Source organism: Piliocolobus tephrosceles, chromosome 7, assembly GCF_002776525.5.
Source record: "Piliocolobus tephrosceles isolate RC106 chromosome 7, ASM277652v3, whole genome shotgun sequence".
Taxonomy (NCBI): Eukaryota; Metazoa; Chordata; class Mammalia; order Primates; family Cercopithecidae; genus Piliocolobus; species Piliocolobus tephrosceles.
Window position 1 is genome coordinate 70,098,799 of NC_045440.1, and position 17,521 is coordinate 70,116,319.

The window sequence follows — 17,521 nt, forward strand, 5'->3', positions numbered from 1 at the left end:
CCACTAACTTCTCCACTAGAAAATCCAGTGTTGGTCTTTAGCACAAACCAGGACAGAACTACACCTCAAGATTGGGGTTGCCAGACAAAATACAAGAAGCCCAGTGAAATTTAAATTTCAGATAAACAACACCATACTTTTACAAAAAAACTTATTTGTTGTTTATCTGAAATTCACATTTAATAGAGTGGTCCATATTTTCATTTGCTAAGTCTACCAATGCTACTCAAGATAGATTTGACTCTTGGAACCATGTAAACTTTTAAGTTGAAATGGCTTATTTACTTATCTATATTTATTGAATTACAGAACTCTTTAGTTAGGGGTATCCATATTTCCCCCTTCTAGAAGACTTCTATTTACTATATAGTACTAGATTCACATGTTTAGTCTTTCATAAAAATGAATGTGTTTGAAGGCATATTTGTAGTACATTTTGAATGCTGTTTCCATCATTGATATTAAACTAACAAGTACTTATCGGTCATCTACTATGTGCAAGGCCTTGGGCCAAAGGGGTCACAAAAGGTTCTACAGAAGGGGCTAGATAGAATTGACCTGTTTAAAATAAAAAAATAAAAAAAAAAAATAGGTAGGCAGAATGGAGAATATTCAAGAACATTCTGGAACATTCTAGATGGGTGATCAGGTATTTTCTATGCAAAAATAAATGTTTTATGAAAACCTGAAAGGCTTAGTTCAAAGAACTAGTTAGAATATTGAACTATTAATATCCACTCATTCATTCTAGTGTCCAAAACAATCTTGGCACATATTATAGGCACTCATTAATGAATTAATTGAATTATTTTAAAAAATAAGAATGACACTGGAATAGAGTCATTTAAAAATTTTTAATTTACTTGAAATTTTCTCTTCTACTTTTAATGTAATCTCTGCAAGCTTTATCAAATTTCAACAAAACTCAATCCAGACTTCTATTATCTGATATAATGTCATTTTTTGGTGTAATATTATGTATATTAGTTGTTTACTCTAACATACCGAGTTTAAAATGGAAAGTTTCTTTTTATGTTGTCTAATATATTCAAATGTCAGTTAAAATGTAAAACTTTTAAAGTTATACAAAGTGTTTCATTAAATGTTGCCCTCCAAATGTTTCATTCTACCAGAAATGTTGCAATAATATTATGATTTGTGAACTTTCCCTTCCATTTCTCAGAAAGCTGAGATTTCTAAACTTGTACATGACTATACTCACCTATGCTTCTCATTCACAAGCACATTATGTGTAAGGGGCTGTATTTGTTTATATAATTTTGCAATTTAAATAATCTATTTCTTATTATAAAGAGAAGATAGTAAATCTACAATTGCTACATTTGAAATAGCAAATCTGGAATTAAATCTACCTTGAACTGTAGATATTATCTAATAAAACTTAACATTAAACAGACACTTTGCATGTTATTCATTTATGTTAGAGTTGGGAGCTATGTGCAATAGGTAATCATTTTATTATTTTTTGGAAAATTATGCTATATTTTACTGTTTCAACAACCTTCTATATTTAAGATTTTTCTTAATTTGAGAAAAGCTGGAGCTGAAGGCAGTCATCCTTAGCAAAGACATACCTGCAGCTAACTAGCATATGAAAAAAGCTCAATATCACTGATAATTAGAGAAATGCAAATCAAAACCACAATGATACACCATCATACACCAGTCAGAATCCCTATTATTAAAAAGTCAAAAAATAACAGATGTTGGGGAAGTTGTAGAGAAAAAGAAAACACATATATACATTGTTGATAGGAATGTAAATTAGTTCAACCATTATGGAAAGCATTATGGCAATTCTTCAAATAGCTAAAAGCAGAACTAACACTTGAGTCAGCAATTCCATCACTGGGTATATACCCTGAGGAATATAAATTATTCTGCCATAAAAGCACATGGATGCAAATGTTCATTGCAGCACTGTTCACAATAGCAAAGACATGGAATCAACCTAAATGCCCATCAGCAACAGATTGGATAAAAAAAATTTGGTACGTATACACCATGGAATACTATGCAGCCATAAAAAGGAACAAGATCATGTCCTTTGCAGGGACATGAATGGCGTTGGAAGCCATTATCTTCAGCAAGCTAACACTGAAACAGAAAACCAGATACCACATTTTCTCACTTATAAGTGGGAGCTAAATGATGAGAACACATGAACACATAGAGGGAAGCAACATACACTGGGGCCTACTGGAGGTTGGAAGGTGGGAGGAGGGAGAGGATCAGGAAAAATAACTAATGAGTACTAGACTTAATACCTGTCTGATGAAGTAATCTGTATAACAATTCCCCCATGACACACATTTACCTATGTATTATAACAAACCTGCACATCCTGCACATGTACCCATGAACATAAAAGTTAAGAAAAGAGAAAAATATTATACAGAATTTATTCTTTAATCATCAGAATGTCAGTATTCATTTTTTAATATATGTCCCAGGTACTCCACTGGATGCCGTATAAATTTTTCTATATGCCACTTCTAAAAGATTTTGAAGCAGCTTATATATATACAGTTAAAAGAAGTTATGGCTATTAATAGAGTTACAATTATATTATCACCCGAAGGTCTCCAAAAGTTGCTAAATGGGATTAGCTAATTTGGGTTAAAGCTCTCTGGTGAAAAAAGCCAAACAGGATACATGAGTGGTTACAGAAAGGGCAGAGAGGTGAACTTATATTTTCTGGCAATAAATCTGATTTATAAATATTCCAAGTTGCTGACTGGTGGCAACTTTATATCTTTTGATTACATGATGTATAGAAGGTAGGATTAACATTTTCTTATGGAAATTGAGCATCCATACTAGTAACTGAGTAAATGGTAAATCCACTTTGGCATGAAGGTGGGCAAGGGAAGACAACATGAGGACAATGATGCCTGCATCTAATTTATGAACTCTGTAATAGAAGAATATGGTATTTCAAAAGCATGGAAAGTGGAGAGAGCTTGAAAAGCAAAGAATATTTAAATCCAAATGAGGCCAGCTGAGGAATGAAAGGAAGGACTATGGTATAGTGGTGAAGAGCAAGTCAGAGGAAAAAACTTTGAATTTTCTTGATATATAAAAATTCCTATAAATCAATGAGAATAAAACCAAGACCTAATTAAAAACAGACAAAGAATATGTACAGATAGTACAGATAGTATATTAAAACAAAAATAGAAATAACTCTTAAACATCTGAAAAGGTGATCATCCTCACTCATATTAAGAGAAGTGTAAATTAAAACTACAAGATACTATTTTTCATCATCAAATTGCTGCTAGGAGTATAATAGCTACTAAGACAATCAATGCCACTGCACTTGTGGAGCTTACATTCTAGTTGAGAGACAACCAATTAACAAATATACATAAATTATCATGATTAATAAGAGGAAGTGACGTGCAGGAAGATAGGGTAAGGGAAAGTGACAGTGGTGCGGGGGATTGCTATTGGTTGTTGGAGGCAGTTCCAGTGGAGTGGGGTGGGAGGGTGGGGACAAGGGGGAGGAGGAAGTGAGTCAAAGGGAACAATGGGGAGAGAAGACTTGCTCGAAGTGTTTTGATAAAAAGAAGCTGAAGAAATACAACAGTACCTAGAGGAGAATAAGGCGTAAAAAATGAGTTTTGTTTATTAAGTGAAAGAGAATGGTGCAGAATGTGGATACTATGCTACGATTTGTGTGTTGTGATTTTTTAATAGATAGATAATAGAGATAGATAAAAGACTAGATAGATAGATAGATAGATAGATAGATAGATAGATAGATAGATAGTAAGTACATGGCTTGTATGTGCAAAAAATATTTCCGGAAAAATTCACAAAGTATTGATACCGTAATTGCTTCTAGGAAAGGAAATGGCTGGAAGAAGAAGGATGAAAGACGATTTCTTTTTGTGCTTTTCAAATATGTATCATATACAGGAATCATCCATGCAGAAGTAAACAAATCCTTCATTATTCAAAATACTATGTAAATTATACTCAACTGTGAACAGGACTTAATTTTTCTCTATTCAAGTTGGCATATTCTTGTAAGTGTAAAAAGTTGAAAATCCTGTGTGTTTTCTCGGTTATTTTAATTACATTAAGAAAACTAGAATCAGAAAAATATTTTATTAATCTTAGAGTTGCATGTGAACACTATTAACTAATACATACCGTATCATAATCTACTAGCATGAGTTAAGATATATCTTCTCAATTGTTTGGATTGAATTGCATTCCCCCCAAAATTATGTTCAAGTCCTAACTTGATATGTTAGGTATGTTCAGTATGTGTGAATATTACTTTGTTTGGCAATAGGCTCATTACAGATGTAATTAAATTAGAATTAGGACATACTGAATTAGGGTGGACTCAAATCTAATGACTGATGTCCTTATAAGAGGAAAAACTGGGCACAGATTCACAGAGAGAATCCTTATACAATCCATTATACAACAATGGAAGCGAAGATTGGAGTTGTGCATCTACCATCAAGAACCACCAGCAACCACTGGAAGACAGAAAAGGCAAGACTTTTCCCAGGAGGCTTCAAAAGGAGCATGTCCCTGCCAAGACCTTGACTTTGGAGCCACTAGACTCCAGATCTGTGAGAGAACAAATTTCTGGCACTTTAAACCTCCCAGTTTGCCCTAGTTGCTGCAGCAGCCTTACCAAACTAATACAACAATAGTGATATTTAATGAATGACAAAGGAAAATGTTTCTTGGAAAAGTAATTGAGACTTCAGGAATATGGCATTATATGTTTTTATAGGAAACAGATTAGGGCATTAGAGAATGTTTCCTTAAGGAAACAAGATAAATTAGACCAAATCAGACCAAACTTTGACTAGGATAGATAAACAAAGAGATATTTGATATAGGTCTGGTCTCTACATAAAAGTGAAGTGGATATAAATGTGAGTAATTAATTTATCACATGACAAAGATGCTAAAAAGAGGGAAAAGAAAAAAAAAAAAAAACCTCTTCCATAGACACATGCCTTTTTGATGAAGACTGATGATTCTTAGAGTTTGTCTACCAAACACTCTGGCTTAAAGAAAGCACTAATGAATTTTTTCATGTGGAAGTGTATTCATTTTGGAAAAGGTGTTGTAAGCATAATGCTGAATATATGGGAATTTTTGAAAAACCTATGCAACTGCAATTGCTCAGTTTTTTATGTAGGGCAGTGTGTAATTGCTGTCTCTTGTTTATTTTTAGGTAAAAGATCTACAGCTATGGAATTCTTCTCCATGACATTTTCACAGAACATACTATTTGTGATTTATATCATGTCCTTACTCAAGGTAATTTTATTTCTTAAGAATACCATAAAATCTATTTAAGTCACATCCTGTCTCCCAGTGAAATGAAAGACATCTCAGAAGGGATTTCATTGTATCCTTTTCGGTGTATGTGTTTTGTATTTTTGCATTTTCCCAGGAAGAAATGGAGACAGTGACTCAGTTAATGCATTATGCTTATCCTCCTATTGCTCCATTCTTGGTTTTGATGATCATTTGAAATACATGGAAATTGTTTGCTCAACTCTCTCAGGCTGATGCTTGTTAAATAACAGCCCTTGTCTTCCCTATGTCGTTTTTGTAGTACAGTTATGAATAAACAGGACTCCTGGTCTCACCAGGCAAAGTAACCCTTTGGAAACTAATTTCTCCCTTCCCTCTTTATTTCTGCTACCTCAGAGAGAGAGAGAGAGAGAGAGAATATTTTGGTACTAATAAATAATGAAAGTTCATGCAGTCTTAATATATGGATGTGGATGCTCAAATATTTATTTAAAGATGAAGAACTGCCAACTCATCAGAAACACTGGACTGAGACCAATGAGTTATATGACTCCTTGATTGAATTGTTAAGCATACTTGACTAAGATACTCAAGACATCTTGGTGTTAACACCCTTAATTTAATTTTTTATTTTTTAGGTTTTTGTAGATTCACATACAGTTGTAAAAAATAATACAAAGATATCATCTGTATCCTTTACCAGTTTTTCCCAAAGGTAATATTGCACAATGGTGTAGTATAATATCACAACTAGTATATTGGCATTGATACAATCAGCCATCTTATTCATATTTCTCCAGTTTCACTAGTACTCATTTGTGTGTATGTGTCTAAGCAGTTGTATACAATTTTATCACATGTGTAGGTTCATGTATCTATCATTACAGTCAAGATGCTGAACCACTGCATCACCGCAAGAATCCTTCATGTGGCTCTTTAATAAACCCACCTCTCTCCCATTCCACATCCAGCCACTTCCTGACCCCTATATCCTAATCTCTTATAACCACAAATCCATTCTCCATTTGGAAAATGTTGTCATTTCAAAATGTTATATTGATAGAATTATAGAGTATGTAAACTTTAGAGATTAACCGTTGCATCCTAGATATTCATGCAAGTTGTTGCATGTATCAATAGTTTGTTCCTTTTCTTTGGTGAGTAGCGTTCTGTGGTATGGGTGTACCATAGTTTCTTTAACTATTCATCTGTTGAAGAACATCTGAGCTGCTTCCAGTTTGGGGGGATTATGGATAAAAAAAGTTGCTATGAACAATTACATGTGAACATGTAAAATGCATAGGAGTACAATTGCTGTATTGTAGATGATTTCATGTTGGATTTTTTAAGAAACTTCCAATTTTAACTTTATATAAAACTATTTGTTTTCCCTCCTCTCTCTTTCACTCCTTATAGTATGTTACTTGAACATTTCTTCAGATTCTATCTTGGCTTTTTAATATTGTTTTTTGCGTATTTTTTATAGTTGTTGCTCTGTGTGTTACTGTATATATGTATGACAAATAATTCCTCTACTGATAACAACATTTTAACACTTCGTTTTACCTTTGCTATTTTAAATACCTTTGTCTCGAGTATGACATGATGTTAAACTTTTTGTTTCATTCACAAAATATGATTTATAAAACTCATGAGGAAAAGGATAGACTATTACATGTGGCTATACTTCTCTTTATTCCCCCTTCTTTCCTAGTGCTGTAAGGTTCTTTCTCTTATCATTTCCTTTTCGTTTTAAGAATTTCCTTTCATCAACCTTTAACAGTAGACTTGCTGGCAATACATTCTTTAAGTTTTCCTTCATCTGAAAAAGTATTTATTTTGTCTTAATTTTTGAAGTACACTTTTGTTGAATGTAGAATTGACAGTTGAAAGTTATTTTCTTTTAGCCCTTTTGTTCTCTGTGCTTTCAGGTGAAAGTTCACCATCACTTGAATTGGTGTTCCCTATAGGAAATGCATTGTTTCTCTGTGGCTGCTTTCAATATATATATTTTTTTGTCTTCAGTTATTTTTAGAAGTTTATTTATGATATGTCTTGGCACAGGTTTCTTTGAGTTTATACTATTTGAGATCACTCAGCTTCTTGAATCTGCAAGATTATGTCTTTTGCCCAATTTGGGAAGTTTTCAGCCATTATTTCCTTGAATACTCTTTCAGGTTCACTTTCTCCCATCCTGTGGGCTTCTAATACAACACATGGTGGATTTTCTGATTTTGTCCCACAGGTGTTGGAGGTGCTATTTTTGTTCTGTTTGTTTGTTTATTGTACTGTCTGCATTCTCCCTGTTGTTTGGATTGGGATAAATTATGTTTCCTTTGTCATATCCACTCTAATATTAAGTCCATTTGGCAAATATATTTTTCCATTATTATATTTTTTCATTCTTTAATTTCTATTTGGTTCTTTTTATAATTTCTGTTTCATGACTGGATTTATTTTTAGTTGTTTCAAAATAATTTATAATTGATTATTGCAGCATGTTTATGTGGGCTGTTTTAAAATCCTTTTTGAATAATTCCAAGATCTGACTCATCTCAGTATTAGCCTTACCTTTTGGTGTTGATTGCCTTTTCTCCATCAGGTTGATTTTCTTGTATGAGACATGATTTCTTTTGTATTTTATATGTTATGTTAGCCTCTAGATCTTATTTATACCTTGTATTTTAGCAGGCAGCCACCCTGTTTATGTTGATTACAAGATCCTGGCTTCCTTTTGTAGACTGACTTCAAGAGCAGTTCAATTTTCAGACCCTTTGCTTTGTTATTCTCATCTGCTTTATCTGATGCTATATCACTCCTGGTGCTGCCTAAGAGGGTAGAAGTAGCTTCACCAGTCTGGAACACTGGATGTTTCTAAGTAGGAGAGGGGAATCCCATACTCATGAGGGCAAGTCAGTTCTCACTTTATTTTTCTTGCCTTTCCAACATTTAATGCAGTTGATGATGCCATCCTTTAGAAACCCTTTCATAACTTGGCTTCTGAGATAACCCTTTATTTTGTTTTATTCCTCACTGCTCACTTCTTTTAGTCTTGTCTGATAACTTTCCTTCTTCTCTTCAACTTTTAAATATTAAATAGCATTAGGAATCAGGGATCAAAAAATTTTCCTTTGCTGGATAGGTGATCACCCAAAGGTTAATATTTTTTTTTCCAGTAGTTTGTGGGGGAAAGGTAGTGTTTCGTTACATGGATAGGTTGTTTAGTGGAGATTTCTAGATTTTGTTGCACCCATCACCCAAGCAGTGTACACTGTACCCAGTGTGTAGTCTTTTATCCCTCACTCCCTCCCCCCAGTCCCCAAAGTCCGTTATGTCATTCTTATGCCTTTGCATCCTCATAGCTTGGCTTCCACTTATAAGTGAGAACATATGACATTTGGTTTTCCATTCCTGAGTTACTTCATTTAGAATGATGGTCTCCAACTCCACCCAGGTTGCTACAAATGCAACCATATTTTCTTTATCCACTTGTTGGTTGATGAGCGTTTAGGCTGGTTCCATATTTTTGCAATTGCGAATTGTGCTGGTGTAAACATGCGTGTGCAAGAAACTTTTCCATATAATGATTTCTTTTCCTCTGGGTGATTACCCAGTAGTGGGGTTGCTGGATCAAATGGTAGTTCTACTTTTACTTCTTTAAGGAGTCTCCATACTGCTTTTCATAGTGGTTGTACTAGTTTACTTTCCCACCAGCAGTGCAAAAGTGTTCCCTTTTCACTACATCCATGCCATCATCTATTTTTTTTTTTTCATTTTTTAATTATAGCCATTCTCTCAGGAGTAAGGTGGCATCACATTGTGGTTTTGATTTGCATTTCCCTAATAATTAGTGATGTGGAGCATTTTTTCATGTTTGTGGCCATTTGTATATCTTCTTTCGAGAATTGTCTATTCATGTCCTTAGCTCATTTTTTGATGGGATTATTTGGTTTTGGGTTTTTGTTGTTGTTGTTGTTGTTGTTGTTGTTTTGCTGATTTGTTTGAGTTCTTTGTAGATTCTGGATATTAGTCCTTGGTCAGATGCATAGTTTGCAAATATTTTCTCCCACTCTGTGATTTGTCTGTTTGCTTAGCTGATTATTTCTTTTAGCTGTGCAGAAGATTTTTAGTTTAATTAAGTTCCATCTATTTATCTTTGTTTTTCTTGCATTTGCTTTTGGGTTCTTGGTCATGAAATCTTTGCCTAAGCCAATGTCTAGATGATTTTTTTTTCCAATGTTATCTTCTAGAATTTTTTTGATTTCAGGTCTTAGATTCATCTTGAGTTGATTTTTGTACAAGATGAGAGATGGGAACCAGTTTCATTCTTCTACCTGTGGCTTGCCAATTATCCCAGCACCATTTGTTTAATAGGGTGTCATTTCCCCACTTTAGGTTTTGTTTTGATTTGTCGAAGATCAGTTGGCTGTAAGTTATTGGATTTATTTCTGGGTTCTCTGTTCTGTTCCATTGGTCTACTTGCCTATTTTTATACCAGTACCATGCTGTTTTGGTAACTGTAGACTTACAGTACCCTTTGAAGTCAGGTAATGTGATGCCTCCAGATTTGTTATTTTTGCTTAGTCTTGCACTGACTATGCAGGCTCCTTTTTTTGGTTCTGTATGAATTTTAGGATTTTTTTTTTTTAGTTATGTGAAAAAGGATGATGGTATTTTCATAGGAATTGCATTGAATTTATAGATTGCTTTTGGCAGTATGGTCATTTTCACAATATTGATTCTACCCATCCTTGAGCATGGGATGTGTTTTATTCATTTGTGTCATCTATGATTTTTTTTTTTTTTTTTTTTTTGAGATGGGCTCTCCCTCTGTCACCCTGGCTGGAGTGCAGGGGCTCAATCTCTGCTCACTGCAACCTCCCTCTCTCGAGTTCAAGCAATTCTCCTGTCTCAGTCTCCTGAGTAGCTGGGATTACAGGCAGATGCCACCATGCCGGCCAATTTTTTTTTTTTTTTTTTTTTTTTTTTTTTTTTTTTTTTTTTTTTTTTAGTAGAGGTGGGGTTTCAGCATGTTGGTCAGGCTGGTGTCAAACTCCTGGTCTCGATCTGCCCGCCTTGACCTCCCAAAGTGCTGGGATTACAGACGTGAGCCACCGCACCCAACCATCTATGATTTCTTTCAGCACTGTTTTCTTTGTGGTGGTCTTTCATGTCCTTAGTTAGATATCCTAAGTATTTTATTTTTTATTTTATTTTATTTTATTTGCAGTTATGGTAAAAGGGATTGAGTTCTTGATTATCAGCTTGCTTACCATTGGTGTATAGCAGTGCTACTGGTTTGTGTACATTGATTTTGTATCCTGAAACTTTACTAAATTCATATTTCAGATCTAGAAACTTTTTGGATGATTATTTAGGGTTTTCTAAGTATACGATTATATCATTGGTGAACAGGAACAATTTGACTTCCTCTTTACAGATTTGGATGTCCTTTATTTCCTTCTCTTGTCTGATTGCTTTGGCTAGGACTTCCAGTACTATGTTAAATAGAAGTGGTGAAAGTGGGCATCCTTGTCTTGTTCCAGTTCTCAGGCAAAATCCTTTTAACTTTTTCCCGTTCAGTATAATGTTGGCTATAGGTTCATCATAGATGGCTTTTTAACGTTAAAGTATGTCCCTTCTATGCTGATTTTGCTGAGGGTTTTAGTTTTAAAGTGATGTTGGATTTTGTCAAATGATTTTCCTGCACCTGTTGAGATGATCGTGTAATTTTTTATTTTAATGCTATTTACATAGTGCATCACATTTATTGACTTGTTTATGTTAAACCATCCCTGTATCTCTGATGTGAAACCCACTTGATCATTGTGGATTATCTTTTTGATATGCTGTTGGGTTTGGTTAGCTAGTAATTTGTTGAGGATTTTTGCATCTATTTTCATTAGGGATATTGGGCTATGGGGGTTTTGTTGTTGTTATGTCTTTTCCTGGTTTTGATGTTAGGGTGATACTGCCTTCATAAAACGATTTAGGGAGGATTCCTTCTTTGACTTTTGAAGCATTTTCTGTAAGATTGGTAACAATTCTTCTTTGAATGTCTGATAGAATTCAACTGTTAATCCATCTTTTTTGTTGGCAATTTTTTTAAATTACTGTTTCAATCTTTTTACTTCTTACCAATCTATTCAGAGTTTCTATTTCTTCCTGGTTTAATCTAGCAGTGTTGTATTTTACCAGGAATTTATCCATCTCCTCTAGATTTTCTAGTTTGTGTGCATAAAGGTAGTCACAGTGGCCTCGAATAGTCTTTTGTATTTCTGTGGTATGGTTGTAGTATCTCCTGTTTCCTTTCTAATTGACCTTATTTGGATCTTCTCTCTTCTTTTCTTGGCCAGGCTTACTAATGGTGTATTGATTCTGTTTATATTTTCAAAGAACCAGCTTTTTATTTTATTTATCTCTTGTATTTAATTATTTCAATTTCATTTAGTTCTGCTCTGATCTTTGTCATTTCTTCTGCTAGGTTTGGGTTTGCTTTGTTCTTGTTTCTCTAGTTCTTTGAAGTGTGAGCTTAGATTGTCTATTTGTGCTCTTTCAGGCTTTTTGATGTAGGCATTTAATGCTATGAACTTCCTCTTAGCACTGTGTTTTGTTGTACCCCAGAGGTTCTGATAGGTTGTGTCACTATTATCGTTCAGTTCAAAGAATTTTTTAATTTCCATCTTGATTTTATTGTTGACTCAAAGATTATTCAGGAGCAGATTATTTAATCTCCATATATTTGTATAGTTCTGAGGGTTTCTTTTGCATTTAGTTTTCAATTTTATTACACAGTAGTCTGAGAGAATATTTGATATAATTTTGATTTTCTTAAATTTATTGAGTCTTGTTTTGTGACTTATTATATGGTCAATCTTGGAGAATGTTTCATGTGCTGATGAAAAGAATGTTATTCTGTAGTTATTGTGTAGACTATTTTGTAATATCTGCTAAGTCTAATTGTTCTAGGGTGGAGTTTAAGTCCATTGTGTTTTTTTTGTTGACTTTCTGCCTTGATGACCTGTCTAGTGCTGTCAGTGAAGTATTTAAGTCCCCCACTATTATTGTGTTGCTATCTGTCTCATTTCTTAGGTCTGGTAGTAATTGTTTTATAAATTTGGGAACTCCAGTGTTAGGTGCATACATATTTAGGATTGATGTTTTCCTGTTGTACTAATCCTTTTATCATATAATATCCCTCTTTGTCTTCTTCAACTATTGTTGCTTTAAAATCTGTTTTGTCTGATAGAATAACTACTCCTGCTTGCTTTTGGTTTTGATTTGCATGGAATATATTTTTTTCATCTTTTTACCTTAAGTTTATGTTAAGTGAGTCTCTTGAAGATGACAGATACTTGGTTGGTGGATTTTTATTCATTCTGCATCTTTTAAGAGGAGCATATAGGCCGTTTACATTCAACGTTAGTATTGAAATATGAGGTACTATTTTATTCATCATGCTAGATGCTGCCTGAATATGGTTTTATTTTCATTATGTTATTGTTATATAGACCCTGTGAAATTTGTGCTTTAAGGATGTTCTATTTTGGTGTATTTCAAGATTTTGTTTCAAGATTTAGAACTCCTTCTAGCATTTTTTTTGTGTGTGTGATGCTGGCTTGGTAGTGGTGAATTCCCTCAGCATTCATTTGTCTGAAAATTATTTTATCTATTCTTCCTTTAAGAAGCTTAGTTTCACTGGATACAGAATTCTTGGCTGATAATTATTTTGTTTAAGGAAGCTGTATTAGTCTGTTTTCACACTGCTCATAAAGACCTACTCATGGCTGGGAAGAAAAAAGGTTTAATTGGACTTACAGTTCCACATGGGTGAGGATACCTCAGAATTGTGGCAGGAGGCAAAAGGCACTTCTTACATGGTGCTGGCAAGAGAAAATGAGGAAGAAGCAAAAGCAGAAATCCCTGATATACCCATCAGAACTCGTGAAACTTATTCACTATCATGAGAACAGCACAGAAAAGACTGGCCCCTATGATTCAATTACCTACCCCTGGGTCCCTCCCATTACATGTGTGAATTCTGGGAAATACAATTCAAGTTGAGATTTTGGTGGGGACACAGTCAGTCTCTATCATTCTGTTCCTGGCCCCTCCAAATATCATGTCCTCACATTTCAAAACCAGTCACGCCTTCCCAGCAGTCCCCCAAAGTCTTAACTCATTTCAGCAATAACCCAGAAGTCCACCATCCAAAGTCTCATCTGAGAAAAGGCAAGTCCCTTCTGCCTATGAGCCTGTAAAACCAAAAACAAGCTAGTTACTTCCTAGATACAGTAGAGGTACAGGTATTGGGTAAATACAGCCATTCCAAATGGGAGAAATTGACCAAAACAAAGAGATTACAGGGCCCATGCAAGTCCAAAATCCAGCAGGACAGTCAAACTTTAAAATTCCAAAATGATATCCTTTGACTCCAGGTCTCACATCCAGATTACACTGATGCAAGAGATGGGTTTCCATATCTTGGTCAGCTCCATCTCTGTGGCTTTGGAGGGTACAGCCTCCCTTCTGGCTGCTTTCATGGGCTGGTGTTGAGGGTTTTCTAGGTGCACAGTGCAAGCTGTTGGTGGATCTACCATTCTGCAGTCTGGAGGATGGTCACCCTCTTCTCACAGCTCCACTAGGCAGCACCCCACTAGAAACTCTGTGTGGGAGCTCTGCCCCCACATTTCTCTTCTGCACTGCCCTAGCAGAGGTTCTCCATGAGGGCCCAGCTCCTGCAGTAATCTTTTGCCTGGGCATCTAGGTGTTTCCATACATCTTCTGAAATCTAGGTGGAGGTTCCCAAACCTCAATTCTTGACTTCTGTGCACCAGCAGGCTCAACACCACGTGGAAGCTGCCAAGGCCTGGGGCTTGTACCATCTAAAGCCACAGCCTGAGGTGTATGTTGGCCCCTTTCAGCCACAGCTGGAGTGACTGGGACACGGGACCAAGTCCCTAGGCTGTACACAGCATGGGGACCCTGGGCCCAGCCCACAAAACCACTTTTTCCTCCTGGGTCTCTGGGCCTGTGATAGGAGGGACTGCCATGAAGGTCTCTGACATGGCCTGGAGACATTTGCCTGTGGTCTTGGGGATTAACATTAGGCTTCTTGTTACTTATGCAAATTTCTGCAGCCAGCTTGAATTTCTCCCCGGAAAATGGGTTTTTCTTTTTTGTCCCATAGTTAGGCTGCAAATTTTCTGAACTTATGTTCCGTTTCCCTTTTAAAACTGAATGTTTTTAACAGTACCCAAGTCACCTTTTGAATGCTTTGCTGCTTAGAAATTTCTTCCACAAGATAACCTAAATGGGTCAGGTGTAGTGGCTCAAGCCTGTAATCCTAGCATTTTGGGAGGCTGAGGCAGGTGGATCACGAGGTCAGGAGATTGAGACCATCCTGGCTAACATGGTGAAACCCCATCTCTAGTAACAATACAAAAAATTAGTTGGGCATGGTGGTGGACACCTGTAGTCCCAGGTACTCGGGAGACTGAGGCAGGAGAATGGCATGAACCCCGGGAGCAGAGCTTGCAGTGAGCCAAGATCACACCACTGCACCATTCCACTGGTGACAGAGTGAGATTCTGTCTCAAAAAAGAAAAAAAAAAAGTACCCTAAGTTATCTCTCTCAAGTTCTAAGTTCCACGAATCTCTAGGTCAGGTAAAAAATGCTGCCAGTCTCTGTTAAAACATAACAAGGTCACCTTTGCTCCAGTTTCCAACAAGTTCCTCATCTCCATCTGAGACAACCTCAGCCTGGACCTTATTATCCATATCGCTATCAGTATTTTGGGCAAAGCTATTCAACAAGTCTCTAGGGAGTTCCAAACTTTCCAACATTTTCCTGTCTTCTTCTGGGTATCTTTTCCGCAATGTCCCACTCTACTGGTATCAGTTTACTGTGTTAGTTCATTTGCACTCTGCTGATAAAGACATATCCAAAACTGGAAAGAAAAAGAGGTTTAATTGGGCTTACAGTTCCACACGGCTGGAGAAGGTCTCATAATCATGGCAGAGGGCAAAAGGCATTTCTTACATGGCAGTGGCAAGAGAGAATGAGGAACAAGCAAAAGCGGAAACCCCTGATAAAACCATCAGATCTCATGAGACTTATTCACTATCACAAGAATAGCATGGGAAAGACAGGCTCCCATGATTCAGTTACCTCTCCCTGGGTCCTGTCCACAACATGTGGGAATTCTGGGAGATAGAATTCAAATTGAGATTTGGTGTGGACACAGCCAAACCATATCAGAGGCTGAATATAGGACCCCAATCACTTCTAGCTTGTAGGGTTTCTGCCTAGAAATCTGTTAATCTGATAGGTTTTCCTTTATAGGTTACCTGATGCTTTTGCTTCATAGCTCTTAAGATTCTTTTCTTTGTCTTGACTTTAGATAACCTGTTGACTATGTGCTTAGTGATGATCTTTTTGCAGTGAATTTTCTGGGTATTCTTTGAGCTTCTTGTATTCGGAGTTCTAGATCTCTAGCAAGGCCAGGGAAGTTTTCCTCGATTATTCCCTCAAATATGTTTTCCAAACTTTTAGATTTCTCTGCTTCCTGAGGAACACCAATTATTCTTATGCTTGCTTTTTCAACCTAATCCCAAATTTATTAGAGGTTTTTTCATTTTTTTTTTTAATTATTTTCTCTTTGTCTTTGTTGGATTGGGTTAATTCAGAAGCCTTGTCTTCAAGCTGTGAAGTTGTTTTCTGTTTGTTTGTTTTCTCCTTGTTTAGTCTATTGAAATTTTCCAGTGTATTTGGTATTTCTCTAAATGTCTTTCATTTCCAGAACTTGTAATTTTTTTTCTTTATGGTTTCTATTTCTGTGGAGACTTTTTCATTCATATACTGTATTTTTTTAAGTTGATGGTCACCTTTCTTTACTCAAGGTAACTTATTAACAATTATCAACCTTTGGAATTCTTTATCTGGCAATTCAGAGATTTCTTCTTGGTTTTTATCTGTTGCTGGAGAGCTGGTGTGATCTTTTGGGGGTGTTATAGAACCTTGATTTGTCATATTACCAGAATTACTTTTCTGGTTCCTTCTTATTTGGGTTAGACTGTTTCGGTGAAGAGATCTAGGATTCAAGGGCTGCTGTTCAGATTCTTTTGTCCCTCAGGGTGATCCCTTGCTCTCTCCCTTCCCCTAAGGATGGGGCTTCCTGAGAGCAGGACCTCAATGATTGTTATTGCCTTTCTGGGTCTAGCTACCCAGAGGACTGGTGCTGGAAAGTGTCTGCAAAGAGTCCTGTGATGTGATCTATCTTCATGTCTTCCAGCTGTGGACAACAGCACCTTCTCCAGTGGAGGTGGCAGGGAAGTGTAGTGGACTCTGTGAGAGTCCTTGGCTATAGTTTTGTTTAGTGTGCTGCTTTTCTTGAATACTAGTTATGCTAACAGTGAAGTTGTCATGTGGACACACTCAGGACCTCTGGTTAGCCAGGATGTTGCAGTCAGCAAAAACTGCTGTTGTTTTCTCCTTCTTTGGAGCAGAGTTGTTCTGTTATGAGTTGCTGTAATGACTTGAGTTGGTTGGCCTCCAGCCAGGAGGTGGCGCTTTCAAGAGAGCACCAACTGTGGTGGTAGAAGGGGAATATAAGCTTGCCCTAGGTTGGCCAGGACAAGTATTCAAGTTTCTCAGGTGATGGGCGAGGTCATAGAGCTTCCAAGAGATTATCCCTTTTGTCTTCAGCTACCAGGGTGAATAGAGAAAAACCATCATGTGGGGACAGGGTTAGGAGGGTTCGAGTTCAGACTCTCCTCACTGGGATTTGCAGAGGCCACTGTGGGAGACAGCAGGGTGGTTCTCAGGCCAATGGAGCTATGGTCCGAGGGGGATTATGGCTGCCTGTGCTGTGTCATACAGATGGCAAGGGAAGCGGGGAAAAGCCAGCAGTGACAGGCCTCACCCAGCTCCCATGCAGCCAGCAAGGCCAGTTTCATGCCTGCCATGCCCCACCAATAGCACTGAATTTATATCCAGGCAACTGGCATGGCAGGCAGGGCTGAGATCTTGCCCTAAGCTACAAGCTTCCCTGCTGAGAAAGCAAACCAGGACTTTCAGGCAACTTCTGCATTTGTATCTGCACTTCCTGTTTGCCCCTCACCTCCCCAGATTCAGCTCAGAAAAATTTATGGGATCGTTTTCTCCTGTAGATATTTCTATGGCTCACTCTATCTCTATCTT